The 17,849-nt window shown below is 39.8% G+C and overlaps 1 protein-coding gene across 2 annotated transcripts in view; it reads right to left on the bottom strand.

Moving 5' to 3' along the window:
• Window positions 1-17,849, bottom strand: part of SUSD5 (sushi domain containing 5) — a 99,723-nt gene that overhangs the window by 23,707 nt on the left and 58,167 nt on the right. The gene's annotated exons all lie outside the window — the stretch shown is intronic.

Below are 17,849 nucleotides of genomic sequence, written 5' to 3' on the forward strand. Positions count from 1 at the left end.
TATTAATCAAAAATACTATGAAGAAAGCAAAGAGGCAATTTACATAGTAGAAGATATTTGCAACATGTATAACTTCAAAAGGTCCGGTATCTACAATAATAAAAAGGACTCCTACAAACCAATAGAAAATAGAGAGACAATCCAGTTGGAAATGAGCAAGAAAATTAAATTGGCACTTCACAATGAGATATTTAAATAGCCAATAAACATGAAAAGGTGCCCAATTCATTAATAATTAATAACCATTTATCTTATGGATAATCAGGGCAATTTAAATTAAGAGATATTAAAATATAACCAGCAGAATGGCTAACCATTTTTAAAGACCGACAGTACCAACTGTTGGTGAGGATGTGGAGCTCCTGGAACTTTCATGTATTGCTGGTGAGAGTGTAAATTGGTCCAACCATTTTCAAAACTGGCTGGGCATTATCTACTACAGTTGAACATAGACACATACCCTATGATCCAGAAATGTAACTACTAGTTCTGTACCTAGGTATATGCTATTCAACGTGGACTTTAAAGGACCCGTACAATGTTCTTATTTGTATGTTGCTCCCATACTGGAAACAACAAAAATGTCCATCAACTGTAGAATGGAAAACTCTAAAGCATAGAAAATGAATGAGCTGTAGTTTCATGGACCAACATGGATGTGTCTCAGAAACATAAAGTTGAGCAAAGGGAGACATACACAAGAGTACAGGTAGGAAAAGAGTAATTTATGACTTAGGAGTCTTGATAGTGGTTATTCTTAGGAGATAATGATTGGAAGAGGGTAGGCATTAGGAATGTTTCTGGATTATTGGTGGTGCTCTACATCTTGACCTGGGTGATGGTTACATGGGTATGTTTATGGTGTGATCATTCACCCAGCTTTTTACCTTTGGTTTTTGAAATGTTCAGTATCTATGTTACTCTTAAATAAAAAGTTAATCACATGTTCCAGGAAAAACTGATACAGAATTGACAACATTAGTTACTGAATGCCAAGGATCAAGAAATAATCCAATTGATATCCAGGCTGAAAAGACAAATCTCCTGCAAGGACAAAAATTAAATCAGTCTTGCTCAACATCATTAGTCATTAGGGAAATGCAAATCAAAACCACAATGAGCTACCACTTCATACTAGGAAGGCTATTTTTTAAAAACGAAGAAACAAGTGTTGGTGAGGAAGTGGAGAAATTGTAACCCTCATGCATTGTTGGTAGGAATGTACCAATGTCGTGGCGGCTGTGGAAGACAGTTTGGCAGTTCCTCAAAAAGCTAAACATAGAATTACCATATGACCTGGGAATTAAAAGAATTGAAAGCAGAAACGCAAACAGATTCTTGTACATGAATGTTCATAACAGCATTATTCACAATAGTCAAAAGGTGGAAATCGCCCAAATGTCCATCAACAGATAAATGGATAAATAAAATGTAGTACATATATACAATAGAATATTATTTAGCTGTAAAGAGGAAAACGTCGTTCTGATACATGCTATAGCATGGATGAATCTTGAAAATATGCTGAGTGAAATAAGCCAGATACAAAAGGACAAACACTATATGATTTCACGTATATGAAATATCTAGAATAAGCAAAATCATATATTCAGAAAGTAGATTAGAGATTACCATAGGACAGGGGAATTATTGCTTAATGGGTACAGAGTTTCTGTTTGGAAAAGCTTTAATAATAGATGGTAGTGAATGTAGCGCAACATTGGAAGTGTAATTAGTGCCACTGAATTATACTGTTTCAGTTTGCTAAAGCTACCAGAATGCAATATGCCAGAAATGGATTGGCTTTTAAAACGGGGATTTCTTAACTTACAATTTACAGTTCTAAGACCATGAAAATGTCCCACTTAAGGCATCAACAGGATGATGTTGGACTCTGAGACAGGCCACCAGCATCTGGGATACCTCTGTCACATGGGAAGGCATGTGGCGATGTCAGCTGGTCCTTCTCTTCTGGGTTTCATTGCTTCAGCTTCTGGCTTCAGTGGTTTCCTCTCTCCACTTCTGTGGGTGTGTCCTTGTCCCCTTCTCAGCTTTTTCTGTCTTTTATCCCCTCAGAAAGGACCCGCCGTAAATGGGCTGGGTCACATCTCAATTGAAATAACCTAATTGAAAGGACCCACCTACCATAGGAATGGATTAAAAGAACATGGCCTTTACAGGGGTACATAACAGTTCCAAACTACCATACGTACACTTGAAAACGGTTCACATGGCAAATTCTGTGTTATATATGTTATCACAGTAAAAATTTTTTTAAAAATTAAATGAGTGTTTCCTAAAATTTCTCCTTAGAACATTCAAGAATAGAAGACAAAACAGCAATGGCTATAATTTTCGAGTGAAGGAAAATGTAGTTTAAGAATTACTATGTTTAGTTAAGATGTCATTCAATTATAAAGACAGCTGGCATTCATTTTTCCTAAGATGTCTGTACTTTGAAATATTCCAAGAGTATTCAGTGTTATATAGTATGTGTGTGTTATTTACATTAAGCTAGAAACCAGTTGCTGCCAGCATTCCAATTCAGAATTCACCGTCCAGGGTGGACAGTCAGCTTTCTTATTTGGAAACTGATATTGCAGAGGTGGCTACCACAAACATTTCTATTATCTGTATCCTAATTAAAACCATCACTTTGCTAATTAGAACCCTGTATATCTGAAATGAGTTTCTATTGGTGAAATGAGTGGACTATTACCTACCATGATAAATATTAGATGTATTTCATTGATAAAATGAAAGATATTCAGAGTATGGGGATTGGTTAAAAAAGTTTGAGAGACACTTCTCACTCTCATATGGACAGGGTAAAACCAATTTAGATCTTGATGGTGCTTGAGCCTTGAACCCTAAATGGTCTCAGTTTAAAGGTAACATGTTACTCATTAGAGCAATGGGAACAGCAGCTGCCTCCACCTGGGCTCACTGGGACCCTGGCCCCGATCACGCCTCCCCGCTGTCACTGCGCTGCCTGCACAACTCCCCCCTGCCCAGCCCAGGAACTTTCTGAGAACAAAGACATGTGCTCTCTGGCTTTGTATGCCCAGCACACAGCATAGTGCCTGCACATAGTGGGTACCCCATGAGTGCTATTTGAATGAATGAATGAGTGAGTAAATAAGTGAAGAGTGGAAACAAGTTTTTATAAAACTTGATTCAGTGGGGGTGTCCAGCAGTCACAGGGATTACTGATTGATGAGAGGGGCAAAAATGATCAAGGATCTCCTAGTTCAAGAGCTGGCATTATCAATGTTTGCTAAATTCTAGCTCCCACGTAACCTCTCTGTGGTGGTTTGAAGCTATACGTACTCAAGGAAAACAGTTCTTAAACTTAATCCATTCCTGTGGGTGTGAACCCATTGTAAGTAGGATCTTTTGATGAGGCTCCTTCAGTTAAGGTATGACCCCCCTCATTCAGGATAAGACTTAATCCTATTATGGTAATCCTTTATAAACAGAATGAATACACACAGAAAGAAAGTCACAGGTGCAAGAAGCTGAATGCAATGAAACCGGGAAGAGAAGGAAGAGACCAGCAGATGCCACCATGTGCCTTGCTATGTGGTAGAGGAGCTAAGGACTGCTGATAGCTGGTCTTTGGGAAGAAAGCATTGCCTCAAAGATGCCTTGATTTGGACATTTTCTTGGCCTCAAACTGTAAGCTAATAAATTCCCATTGTTTAAGCCAACCCATTTCATGGTATCTGCCTTCAGCAGCCTAGAACACTAACACCCTCCCATGAATTTGTATGTGTCATGAAGCCAAAAGGCTCTTGGGATGTGTGCAGGAGGTGAGCCATGTTCTCCCCTCCTCCCCCACCCTCTCCACACCCCTTCTCACGCAGGAAACACTGGCCTAATATGTAAGGAGAGAACTGAGAATTTGGGACAGGGCAGCCCACTCTGGCCATGGGTGGGCTGCCTTGCCGTGAATCCTTATAGTCAGTCTGAGCTCCTTGTGTGTAATGATCTGCCTCCAGAGCTCCCTAGGGCTAGAGCATCGTTGGACAGCAGCCCAAAGCACTGAGCCAAGCTCTTCCTGTATCCCAGGTTCACAGGCCAAGGTCCTGGCTCAGAAACAGGTTCTCACTATGTCACAGGTTTCCCGAAACCTCAAATGAAGACAAGGACAACGAATGTTTACAGATGGTCTACTCAGGAAAAAAAAAAAATCCCAAACCTGTTTTCCCCCTCCATGGCAACAGAAAAGTTTGTTGTTCACTGAATTTCAACCAAAAATTAAATTCTTCCCACCAAATGGACAAGCCCAGCCGTTTACCTGTTGAAGTGCTATTTCTCTCATCTCCCCTCTGCTTTTCCTGACTCAAATACACCTCCTTAATCATCCAGCAATCCTTCCAGCCTTCTCCCCTCCCCCATGGTCTTCATGAAAACCGTTGCTGAAACAACATGTGGTCTTTTGATTTAGACAAACACATCCAGAAAATGTAAACCTCATGGGTTCTGGTGGCAAAAATAAGGTCATTCACTGTGTGTTTATATTTAACTGCTACTTTTGGAAAACAGAAGACCAAAGATAGATTGAACTTGGGAGTAAAAGGAGAAGGCTCGCTTGTGCACTGCCCACATTTCTTACCAGGGTGTAACCTGGTTAGGGGCTGAAGAATCAAGGCCAGAGCCCAGAATCCTGGGACTCTCCCAGTGCTGGCACTTTACATCTTTTTTCACGTTGTTGCACTCTGAAAGCCCATGCATACCTTCTTTTTTCCTCTGGTCTTGGCTACACAGCCTTTTAAAAATAGTAATCTTAAAAAAGGCAACCAGACAAGCCAGAAATAACCACTGGTTCAATGAACCTCTGAACAAATATGGCAATATTGACAAGGAAATTCTAAATTCAGTTTCAGTCTCATGCTTTATTCTATTAAGGAAATTACGCCCAAAAGATGGAGCAAAACTGAGATTGAAGTTAATTAAAAGAAAACAAAAGAAAGTCTTTATCAATGAGAGAGAAAAGAAAATAGCAAAAGAACTTATTGAGGGGACAACTAGCTTGAAAGTGAGCTTGTAGGCTTCCCTGATGCCTTCCTTTCCTTAAAGTTCAGAGGTCCCTGGAGAGAAGAGATCTCTGGGTTGTTGGGGGAAGCACACAGACGTTGGAATAAGACATGTTTGGTTTTAAATCCCATCCTTGAGACTTTCCAGCTGTGTGACACAGGCAAGTCATGTCACCTAACCTCAGTTTTCCCATCTGTAATTTGGAGCCAGCCATTTTTCCTCCCAGACATATAAAGTGAGATACTAAGAGATTTCAAAAAGAGTCAAGGGGTCATTCTGAGGTTACTCTTACACAACTTCAGCCAGATATTGCAAATTGCCACGGTATGCAAACAGTATTCCTGGGTTCTAAGACTCTATAAAATTTTATTTATTAAATTTATTTTTCAGAAACTTAAAACCTCCAGATTGTTCCTATGCCAGATAAACCCTGAAACTCAGAAGTACCAATCTCTCCCAGAACATCAACCAGTTGCATTCCCTTACCCTATAATGTCAACACTGCTTTTCCACATGAAGCAGTCAGAATGGTCATTGCCCAAATATCCCTGACAATTGACAGAACAATCAAATGAGAAGGAGGAGTTGTAACAGAGAAGTTAGGATTCAACAAATGATTATGACTACGGACTCACTATATAGATACTTCTTTTTAGTTTCTAGTATATTAGAACAGCCAGAAGGAAATACCTGAATCTGTGGAACTAACCCATACTATACTTTGAAATTTGTTCTATAACTACTTGTTAAACTACTTTGAAATTTATCACTTTTCTGCATGCATGTTATATTTCACAATAAAAAATGTTAAAAAAAAAAAAAGATTAAGTAAGATAAATATGTAAAACACCTGGCATAGTAGGGCACTGGAAGAGACTTGGGGGTGATGGAAATGTTCTATATCTTGGTTGATTTAGTGGTTTCACGGGTGTATACATCTGTGAAAACTCGTAGAATTGTATACTTTAAATGGGTGCAGTTTATTGTGTGTAAATTAAACCCTGATAGATTGTTAAAAAAATAAAACAAAAACAAAAAATTAACTCCCAGCATGGAGCTGGCAAGTGGTTGGTTTATGAGAGCTCTTTTCTCAGTGCCTAACTGGGGAATGTGCTTGTCTCCAGGGCTGCGTCAGACCAGGGAAGGGAAAGGGAAAGGCTGCTTGTTTGTTGTCGGATGCAGAGGAGCAGGAGTCCTAGAGTGAGGTCGAGCTTGGTGTCAGCCACTGTGCTGATACTACAGACGAGAAAGTGCAAACAGAATCTCTGGAGCTTGGGTTGGAAGATCTTAAAGGTCTTTCTGAGCCTGTGCTGCTAACACTTTGTGGCAGACACTCTTTGTCAGGGAAGTTTTAATGGAAGATAAAAGGGCAAATCATAGAGGAAGAGACTTGAGTCTCTTAGTTCGTGGGGTTGTCCGTCTCATGCTACTTGCCGGCAGCAGTTCTCTCCTTCTCCATAGATGCCCCACCTGGAACCAGGGGCAGAGGCCACAAGAATCACAGAGTCCTGAAGTCAGGAGAGCACAGCGATGCTGGAGGCAATGTGGGGTGAGCAGAGGGGTCAGCTGGTCGAGGTAACCACAGAAGCTCCTAGAAGGCAAGGAACGGGACCCAAGTGGGCACCGCACTGGTGTGGCCACTTGGAGTGCTGAGAGGTCTTATTCTCTTCTTGGGGTGCAAGTGGCCAGAGAAAAAATGTAGCCTCGAAGAAGGATATTGAAGTCAGCATAATAAGAAGACGTACGGAGACCAAACCTAGCCCGGAAGTGTTCTACTTAAATACTTAGGGAGCAAAACATCAGGATTTTTCTGTAATTAGGGCAACAACCAATTATAATTAGATACTGAGTACATTAGAGAGGGATTACAGACTTTCCTGATGCTTAGGTGGGAATGCATCCACAAGAGGATGTGTGGATTCAAACAGGAGAATAGACAACTGCATGGCCCAGACCAAGATCCAGATTCTAGCGAACAAAACTAGAGAAACAGCAACACATAGTGGGGAGAATATGGTAGGTAAATATGGCCTCGCCTATTTAGGATAAATGGTCACGGCTAAAGTCCCTCTGCTTAAGTGAGAGACCTCACCACCACCAGTCGAGGCTGGAACTTAGCATTGCTGGTGGACATACAACAAGGGTGGCATGTGGCTGAGGCTCCCTCCTGAGCCATCCCCTCTCTCACCTTGGGCTGCCCCACCTAGGGGGATAGACCCCTATGAGATCATTCCTGCTCAACATTACAAATTTTAAATTTTGGCCAGCTCATTCAGGCAGCATCTCCTTTACTAACAGATTATATTTTTAAAAAAATCACAAGAGTTAGTTAACTTGGGAAACTATTGCTCCACAGAATTGATGCTTCTAGAAAGCAACTAAATTCTCCACTGTAGTGGATGCTGTTGTCCCGCCCATAGTTCCTTTCCCTGGCTGTGCACCCATCCCCCAGCTGCCATGGGCTTTGGCAGCTAACAGTCCTCAGCTAGACCCTTCTCTAGAGAATTGCCCTTGGCAGAAAGGGAGTCTCACTTGTGAAGTTACATGCCTCACCCACTCCATGACCAGCAGCCTGCAGCCAGTGACTTTCACAGAGGAACACAAGGTTGCTTCAAGGTGGGACCAACTCTGTGGTATAATGCATGCTCCAGAGCTTCCCATGGGATCAGGCAAAGCTAGAATCTGGCTCTGCTGGTTTGGATATATTATGTGCCCCCAAAGCCATGTTTTAATCCAATCTTGTAGGATATCTGGATAGGTTGTTTCCATGGAGATGTGACTAACCCAAATGTAGGTGATACTTCTGATTAGATTATTTCCATGGAGATGTGGCCTTGCCCATTCAGCATGAGTCTTGATTAATTTACTGGAGTCCTTTAAAAAGAGCCAACACAGGCCCAGACACTTGCTGACGTTTTGAGATACTGGCCTCGAGTTTGCTCCGGAGAAGCTAAGAGAGGACAAACCCCCCCAAGAGCAGCTGAGAGAGACTTTTGGAGAGATGTTTGGGAGCTGACAGAGATGTTCAGAGATGCTGGAGTTGCAGACAGAAGGACGTTTGGAGATGCTAAGCTAAGGGTGCACAGGATCTGAGAGAGGAGCTGAAACACAACCTGGAACCAGCTAACGCCAGCTACGTGTCTTCTCAGCTGACAGAGATGTCCTGGACACCATCAGCCATTCTTCAGTTAAGGTATCTTCATGTGGATGCCTTAGTTTGGACACTTCTCTGGCTGTAGAACTGTAAATCTGTAGCCAAATAAACCTCCTTTATAAAAGCCAATCCATTTTTGGTATTTTGCATAAGAGTGGCTTTAGCAAACCAGAATGCTGGCTGAGGCTACATCCTTGCTTAACTCCTTCCCCTGACCTATCCTGCTTCCCTAACTCCTTTTATCCTGAGAGCACTCCCTCAATAAACCATGTACATCTGTATTCCTGTCACAGGCTCTGATTTCGTAAATGCTGTCATAAATGCCGATACAATGCCAAATTTGAATGCAATAGAATTCATAGTCATCCTGAGATCATAAGCCCCTAGAATCTCTGAGACCAAACTCCTCCAAGCTCTGAGTTCTCTGAAGTCTTCAGCTCGAAGGTGCCTGAGCCTTGAGGCTCTCTGCGCTCTGAAGAAGTGAGGGAAGAAGAGGCAGAGACTTTTATGGCTTTTTCAGCAAAGGAGCCCCTGGTACAGGTCCATGGGCAGGTTCTGGCAGAGGGTTTGGAATAGGGAGCCAGCATCTCACAAGGAAATAGAAGGAAATGTTCCTGGGGTGGGAATGGAGGTGGAAGGAAAACCATGACAGGCATCAGCGGATGCCTAGAGTGTAGGGCCGGAGAGAGGGAGGGAGTGTCAGAAGCAGGGCTGAATAACAAAATAAAAAAAAAAAATTAAAAAAACAAAACAAAACAAAGGAGATCATCTTAGGCTGGAAGTGGCAAGAACTCCCTGGAGGAGTGAGGCAGCTGGGGCCACTGGTGTGCAGTATTTGGGAGCCACACATTAGAAAGATATCTCCATCAAGTCTGAAAGCTACATGGGCTATGCCTCTCTGGAAGGACCAGCTGCTGGTCTCCGGAATTCAAGAAGCCTGCTGGCAAGCACCAGCTTCTCACCCAAATAACAGATACTAGAATTCACAGACTGCCTTGGATTATTTGTTGCAATAAGGACTAGAGTCAATGATATAGAAGGAAGCCAGCAGCCTGTATAATGTTCAAATCACTGTAGATCTCTAGGTGAAAGGGTCTGAATATACTCCTTTCTCAACATGAAGGTGAAAGGGAAAGAATGAGCATAGGATCCTTGTGGAGTAACTCTATGAGATAAATAGCATCCATTTTTTTTAATTTAAGACTCCCCTTCTCTTCTAATCCTTTCCACTATCATTTCAAAAAGCTCAAGCCTGCCCCTTCTTGAAGTAACTAAAGTAAACCAACAAAACCAAGCCAAAACCAAAAACTACAACCTCTTTGGATTCCTGATCCTACCCTTTGTGTCTCCCCCCATCCTCTTCAAGAACAGCAGAAATTCAAGAATGAGTTGTCCATCCTTGGCCCTCTTCCTTACAGTCCCCTTCCCATATTTGTACTCACTGCAGTGGGGCCGTGGTACATCCCTTCCCCCCTCCCCATACACACACCAACAAGGCCATTAGAACCTTCTGATACCGTAAACCTGATGCACACATTTTAGCTTTCATTTACTTGATCTCTACAGCCTTTGAGCTCATCAAATACATGTTCCATCTGTAAACACACTCTTCCTTTAACATTTCACCTTTTGTGATAGGTCAGTCTCCAGGTCTCCCTTCTACCTGGTCAGCCACTGCTTTTCTGTCTCCTTTAAGGTATCCTATTTGTTTACTGTAAGTTCTTTTAAGGGTGGGATAGTGTTTTGCTCAACTTTGTGTACCTATACCCAGAAACGTACCAAATGAAGGGATGTGGAATGACTGAATGAATGACCAACCAGCTGGGTCCAGTGAAAGCTGTCATCCAAACCCAGATAGGCTTGTTTCCAAACCCTTGTTTGATCTACTCCCCCATGATGCCTTTTCTCTAATTTGAAGCTGTTCCCTAACCGAAAAAAATTGACATTCACTGTAAAAATAACTGTGAAAAATGTAAAGAAATAATCTGGTGAAGATATTCTTGTAATATGCACACACCACACACAGACACTTTAAATGTTAAATCCACAGAGTAATGAAAACTGTAATAGTCTGTATACTCAGTCAAGTGTAGAAACCAGAATTCCTGCCCAGCAGCTGAAAGTGCTAACAACTCTGCATTGCAGTGAGAAAACAAACATCATTTCAGACATACAAAACCTGCATTTAGTTCTCATTCTCCTGGAGCCGGTAAACAACCCGTTTGGCTGGCGGGTGTGGCTCATGGGATGGTGCAATTTCAGTGCCTCGACAGAAGTAAAGCCCCAGTGAGGAGGGTCTCCTCCTAAGGGAGACACACGCAACAAACACCTTCTTCTTGCTTTTCTGGGGCAGGGGAGTGATCAGCATTGGCATGTGACTCCTGCCCACAAAGACACAGCCTCAGAGGAAAGAGACAGAAAGGACCACAGCAGAACCTGCCTGAGTTGCAGGAGCCTGAAGAGGAGGAGAAAGGACTTTCACATGCTACCACGTCGCTGCTCTGCTCCCCTTATGGCAAAACTCCTTGAAAATATTTCCACTTCCTCCCACCCCATTCTATTTTCTTAAATTGTAAAATATGACAAACATAGTGAAAAAAGCCTAAAACATAAATGACCATTTAGGGGACCACTGCAAAACAAATATTAGTATAACCACTACAAATGCCAAGAAACAGAGTAGCTCTAGATTCTCAAAAGCCTTCCTTACCCCATTCCCAAACAACATCTGCTCCGTCACCTCTAGATGTAAGCATTATCCTGACTTTGGTGGTTTTTACTTCCTTGCTTTTATTAGTTTTATCACTTATTTAAATATGTTTTTTTTTAACTTTTTATATAAAGAGTCACATGGTATGTCTTCTTGTGTCTGCTTCTTTCATGCAATATATCCATATTGTTGGGTTGGGTATAGCCTATTAATTTTTTTTCCTTTTTTAAATTCAGTTTTATTGAGATACATTCACATAACATACAATCATCCATGGTGTACAACAACTGTTCACAGTACCATCATATAGCTGTGCATTTATCACTCGAATCTATTTTTGAACATTTTCCTTATACCAGAAAGAATCAGAATAAGAATAAAAAATAAAAATAAAAAAGAACACCCAAATCATCCCTCCCATCCTACCCTATTTTTTATTCAGTTTTTGTCCCCATTTTTCTACTCATCCATCCATACACTGGATAAAGGGAATGTGATCCACAAGGTTTTCATAATCACAGTCACCCCTTGTAATCTACATTGTTGTACAATCATCTTCAAGAGTCAAGGCTACTGGGGTGGAGTTTGGTATTTACTTCTAGCTATTCCAATCATTAAAACCTAAAAAATGTTATCTATATAGTGTGTAAGAATGTCTACCAGTGTGACCTCTCGACTCCATTTGAAATCTCTCAGCCACTGAAGCTTTATTTCATTTCCTTTCACATCCCTCTTTGGTCAAGAAGATGTTTTCAAGCCCATGATGCTGGGTCCAGGTTCCTCCCCAGGAGTCTTATCCTGCGTTGCCAGGGAGATTTACACCCCTGGGAGTCAGGTAACTCGTAGAGGAGAGGGCAGTGAGATCACCTGCCAAGGTCAGCCTATTAATTTTGTTGTATGGTTTTCTAATGAATTACTATATCACAACTTACTTATACACCCTTTTTGGGCTTTGAGGTTGTTTCCAATTTAGGGCAATTAAAAAACAAGGCCACTATGAACATTCTTGTGTACACATCCTGATGCACATAAGCACATCTTTTATCAGACATATATCTGGGAATAGAATTGCTGGTCAATCTATTCTGCAAAAACCTCAACTTTACCAGATAATGCCAAATTGTTTTCCAGATTTACTTTCCCACAACAATGTATAGAAAGTTTCTGATGCTCTACATCATTGCCAACACTTGGAATTGTCAGTTCTCCTCAAATAGATATACAGATTCAATGCAATCCCAATCAAAATTCCAAAGTGTCTGTGTGTAACTTGATAAACTAGCTCTAAATTTTATATAGAACTGAAAAAGGCCAGTAAGAGCCAAGGCATGCCTGAAGAAGAATAATGAGGTAGAAAACTTACTCTACCAAATATAAATTATTATTCCAACACTCTAGAAACTAAGAGGTATTGTGAACAAGGATAGACAAAATAACAATAGAACAGAACAATGAGTCAGTCTAGAAACAGACCTATGCATAAATGGACATGATCTATAACGCACAGATTTATGTTGCATAGTGGTGATTTTTCAATAAATCATGCTGAGACAATCAGGTATCCATATCCAAGAGAAAGAATGAAATCAGATCCCTGCCTCACATAATACAGAAAAAGCAGTTCCAGGTGGATTACATACCTAAAATGTGAAAGGCAAATCAATACAGCTTCTTTTTTTAATTAAACTTTTTTTTCATTTTAACTGTGTTGCTTCATAGTTGTTCAGAAACAATTTAAGAAGGGTTATAGCTACATAGTACAGAATATACTTTTCAGCACAAATGCATGGATTTATACCAAATGAATATTATTAAATTTTCAGAAGAACAAGTCTGTGAGAAAACATTGGATGGGGGCAGCAAGAAAATTTTCTAATGTTATTTTTAAATGATTATGATTTATTTCCAGAGAAACTGAATCAATTCTCAGACTTTAATGGTTGGAAAAATGAAGAAAAATAAAGAAAAAGAAAATAAAGACAGTTAATATGCTAATGAATTAAGATTATGAGTAATTTGTCAATCTTTAGAAACAATTCATTATCTTTAAGTTATTTTTATTATAAAAGTCATCATACTCATTTTAGAATATTAATAAAGACAAGAAGTGAGAAACTATTGTCCAACTTGTTAATCATTAAAAACTAGTAAGATAGTTTAATTTTCTTTATATGTAACTTTTATAGTATGTGAGATGACTATTAAGTTGAGTCTAAACCAGTGGGAAGAATTCAGTAAATGTTAACTAGAATTGGCTTTACCTGGTATTCTAGTTTGCTAATACTGCCAGAATGCAAAACACCAAAGATGATTTGGCTTTTATAAAAGGGGGTTTATTTGGTTACACAGTTAAGGCCATAAACTGTCCAAGGTAACACATCAGCTATTGGGTACCTTCACTGGAGGATGGCCAGTGGCATCCAGAAAACCTCTGTTAGCTGGGAAGGCATGTGGCTGGCATCTGCTCCAAAGTTCTGGTTTCAAAATGGCTCTCTCCCCGGACGTTCTTCTCTAGGCTGCAGTTCCTCAAAATTGTCACCCTTAGTTGCTCTTGGGGTGTTTGTCCTCTCTTAGTTTCTCCAGAGCAAGAGTCTGCTCTCAATGGCCGTCTTCAAACTGTCTCTCATCCGCAGCTACTCTCTCAGCTTCTGTGCACTCTTCAAAGTGTCCCTCTTGGCTATAGCAAGCTCGCTCCTGCTGTCTGAGCTTATAATGCTGAATGGGCAGGGCCACACCTCCATGGAAATTATCCAATCAGAGTTATCACCCACAGTTGGGTGGGGCACATTTCCATGGAAACAACCTAATCCAAATGTTCCAACTTAATCCCCACTAATATGTCTGCCCCCACAAGATTGCATCAATGAACATGGCTTTTTCTGGGGGACATAATATATACAAACTAGTACACCTGGGATGCAGAGAGCTTTTTCAGTCTAATCTCAGGGAATCTCCTCCCGTCCCCAATCATGTTTAAAATTTTTTTGAATGCTTTTCATATGTGTTCTAGTTTCCTCCCTAGAGACAGCTATAATTCTTAGGAGTGATCTCAGTTTTCTGCCTTGCATATGATCATCTTTCATATTTTTTTCATTTCTTTTGCCATTTGCATTAAGATAGTTTCTCAAGTTTCCATGTACATTATTGATCTCATTTTACTGCCTCCAATGTGACTGCATGTGACTTTCTTCATCTTCTTATTGATTTCCTTTTTATCTCAGATAGATATTTTTTCACTTTAAGTTGTCCTTTCCTTATGGATTTCTACTTCAGTCACATCTAGGGTATGTTGTAACTCAGTCCTTTAATTCTTGGAACCAGTGGAATACATAAAAAATTATAATTCTCAGTAAGTGCTATGATCAGGGCACCAGCATTCTTTACGACTATTGCACAGAATGTAGCATATCATTACATATCACCACGCTAAAAAGCAAAATGTGTGAGTCCACTTTTCTGATTATTATTCATTTACTCTGGGTCTCAGTTCCTTCAAGTTTACACTCAGTGCAAGTTTTTCTTAAACTCTTGCAGCATGCTGATGGTCAATCTTAGTTTCCAGTGGTGGCATGATTTTTCTTTCTACCACCCCTAAACAATATGGCTTTTTAAAGGAAGTATGGAAGAATATATATATAAATGAACTTGGGATAGGAAAAACTTCTTAAGCAGAATATTAAAAGCACTTATTATGAGGAAAAATTTGACATGAATATACCTGATCGTTGTATATGAGTCAGGTAAGTGTTCAATTTCATTTTTTCTTCCTTATGAATATCCATTTGTTTTCTAGCAAGTGAAAAGAATTCTTACACTTTCCTAGTAAATTGAAACCATCATTTTGCAGTGACCCTCTTTACCTCTGGTGTTGTTTTTTTGTCAGATAGTAATATAACTATACTAATTTTATTTTGGTTAATATTTGCAAATTATCCTTTTCCAACTTTTTACTTTCAATTTTTCTGCAACCTTACATATAAATATGTCTCTTGTACAGAGCATATAGTAGGGTTTTATACACTTATGAGGACAGAATAGGATTTTTTTTCTTATCTTGTCTGGCAATCTTTTAATTGGGGCAGGTCATCCATAAGTAATTTTTGACACCTTTGGTTTTTGATCTACCATTTTCTTTCGTATTTTTTATTTGTCATGATTATTGCATGTATTTTTCTCTCTTTTTTGACCCCTTTTAGAGTCTATTTTTCTGATCCCATTTTTTCCTCTCTGTTAGTGTAAGGTTTTAAGAAGTAGAACATATATCCTTGAATTGTCAAAATCTAACATTATTCTTAGTATTTATCGTCATCCAGGATAATTAATGGACCTTAGAAAACTCACTCCTTTTACCACCCCTCAACTTACATTATATACATATATATGTATGCATGTACATGCACACACAAATACAATGACAAAATATTATTAATATTTTGTACAAGGGGACTATGAACTTAATTAACTTTCAAATTGTAAAGTCTAAAAAATTTCCAGATAAGTTATTAGAATTAAAAAGAATTGAGCTAGGTTCCTAGATATGAAATAAATTTATCAATTGAATCCTATATAGAAAACAAAAAAGATAAAAATGAAATTTAAAATATCATTTAAAATGTCAGACAATAACAAATAGGAAGCATTAGAAATAAAGCTACAGAAACATATGGAAGACCTCTAGGACAAAGAATAATACTTCATAGGGAGATGTGCAAAAAAGATCAAATGAAGGAAGAAATAAATAATATTCACAGATTGGAAGGTTCAGTTTATAAAGATATCAATTTTCCCACCATTTATGTATTTAATGCAACTCTAATGAAAACCCCAAAGGTTTCTTAAAGGAAACTTGAAAGCTCATTTTAATATTTCATGGAAATGCAAATGGCCAAGAAAAGCCAAAAAATAACAAGAACCTTACCTTGTTTTTTTGAAAAAGAACAAGCTATGAAGCTATGCTTCACCAAATATCTAGACTTATTTTAGTTCTACAGTAACTGTCAGCATGGGAGTAGCCCAAGGATAGATGCAGACACCATTGATTGACAGAATGTAGAGTCCCGAAACACACCATACTTAATGGACTTTTGATATATGACGGGGTGGCCCTAAGGAACAGTGGGGAAGGGACAATCTTTCCAACTGATAGTCAGAGGGCAACTGGATACTCATAAGGAAGAAAAAATGAAACTGAACCCCTATAACAACACACACAACAATTAGACGTATTAAATGTGTAAATGTGAAAAGTAAAATAATAAAGCTTTTAGAAGATAATAAAACAGATTATCTCCACAAACTTGGGGTAGGGAAGGATTTCTTAAACAAGACAGGAAAGAGCAACAGTAAGAATTAAAAAGGAAGAAAAAAGAAAAGATAAAACAAGATCACTGTCTCAGGCTGGAACTTATTGTTACCAGTACACAACAAGATAAGTAGACACATTGAGAGGAAGCTTTTAGAAGCTTTTGTGACAAACTGACAGGGTAATTTTATGTCTATTTAATCTACACAAAAATTATTTTTATATTTGGAATTTCTGGTTTATTTTATTTTATTTTTTTATATTAATTAATTTTTATTGCATTTTAGCAAAATATTAGTCTGCTAATACTTTTTAAGTAGTCCACAGAGAGTCTGAGAAGTAGCGAAATAAACAACAAAACTATTTGTTAAATGACATTTTAAAAGGAAAACAAAGACACAGAATGGGAAAAAATATTTGTAACACATTAATTATGGAAGTTTTGTGTAAAAAAAAATCATAAAATATGTAAGGAATCAATTCAAATCAATTAGGAAAATGGAGAAAAAACCTGAACTGACACTTGACATGAGGAAATTTTAATGCCTAATAATGTGGTGAGTGTTCAACTTCAATATCATTCAAGAAATGAATATTACAGCTACAACAAAACCAGTTACTCACTGACTTGGCAAAAACCAAAAAGTCTCACAAACCTAAAGATTGTGAGGATGTTGAACAACAGGGGCTCTCATACATGGATGGTGGGACAGCAAACTGATCAAAATACTTGAGAAAATTCTTTGGGGGTATCCACTAACACCGAACATACACATACCCCATGGAACTTCTAGGGGTTCTACTCCCAGGAACCAAGAGAAATGAGTTCACCTGTGAACCAAATGTTGTGGATAATAATCATAGCAGTGTAATTTACAATAACTGCAAAATGGAAATAAACCCAAATGCTCACCAGCTGCAGACGGGTTTTCACACTATGGATAGTAAACAGCACCACAGCTTCAGGCAACAATGTGGATGAATTTTGCAGACAAGACAGTGCCCTGGTCTCCTCACCGTCCCCCACGGGGTCTAAAGGATGTTTCTGGGACAGATTCTCCTATAAACTCAGTGGGATCGTGGTGCTGGAGTCGTTCAGGTCCATTGAGCCAGCCTCTGCTTGGTACCCAGATGTCACAGGAAGTGAAGGAGGGGTCCAAAGGGGTCCTGGGCTGAGAGGAGCCCCGTGATGTCGGGAACAATCCTGGGTCATGCATGGGGTTGGAGTGCAGGAGTCACAAGCCCAAGTGGGAGTTGGGGCTACCAGAGAGCCCTGTGGGGTTCTCTGTCCTAGGGAACTGGGGGGAGCCCTGGCTGTGGCCTGAAACAGTGGATTCTGATGCTGGCACGATACCCAGGGTCTGGGTAGAGGGGTCCTGCAGAACCCTGAGACCCCGGGGGAATACAATGCCGGTGGAATAAGGACATGGTGGGGGTAGTGGTGGTGGTGGTGTCAGATCAGATTGTGGAAGCTCAACCACCAGGAGTCTTTTTAGTCTCAAGTAAATACTCAGACTGACATGACTACCACGGCCACAGTGGGCTCTCAGAGGCTACAGGCCAAGAAATAAAGCCAGGTGGCAGGGCAGGGGCAGGCATCTCTTCCCCTCTCCAGTGCCCCCTCTCCTCCCCATAAAGCACAG

Source organism: Choloepus didactylus, chromosome 1 (genome assembly GCF_015220235.1).
Source record: "Choloepus didactylus isolate mChoDid1 chromosome 1, mChoDid1.pri, whole genome shotgun sequence".
Classification (NCBI taxonomy): Eukaryota; Metazoa; Chordata; class Mammalia; order Pilosa; family Megalonychidae; genus Choloepus; species Choloepus didactylus.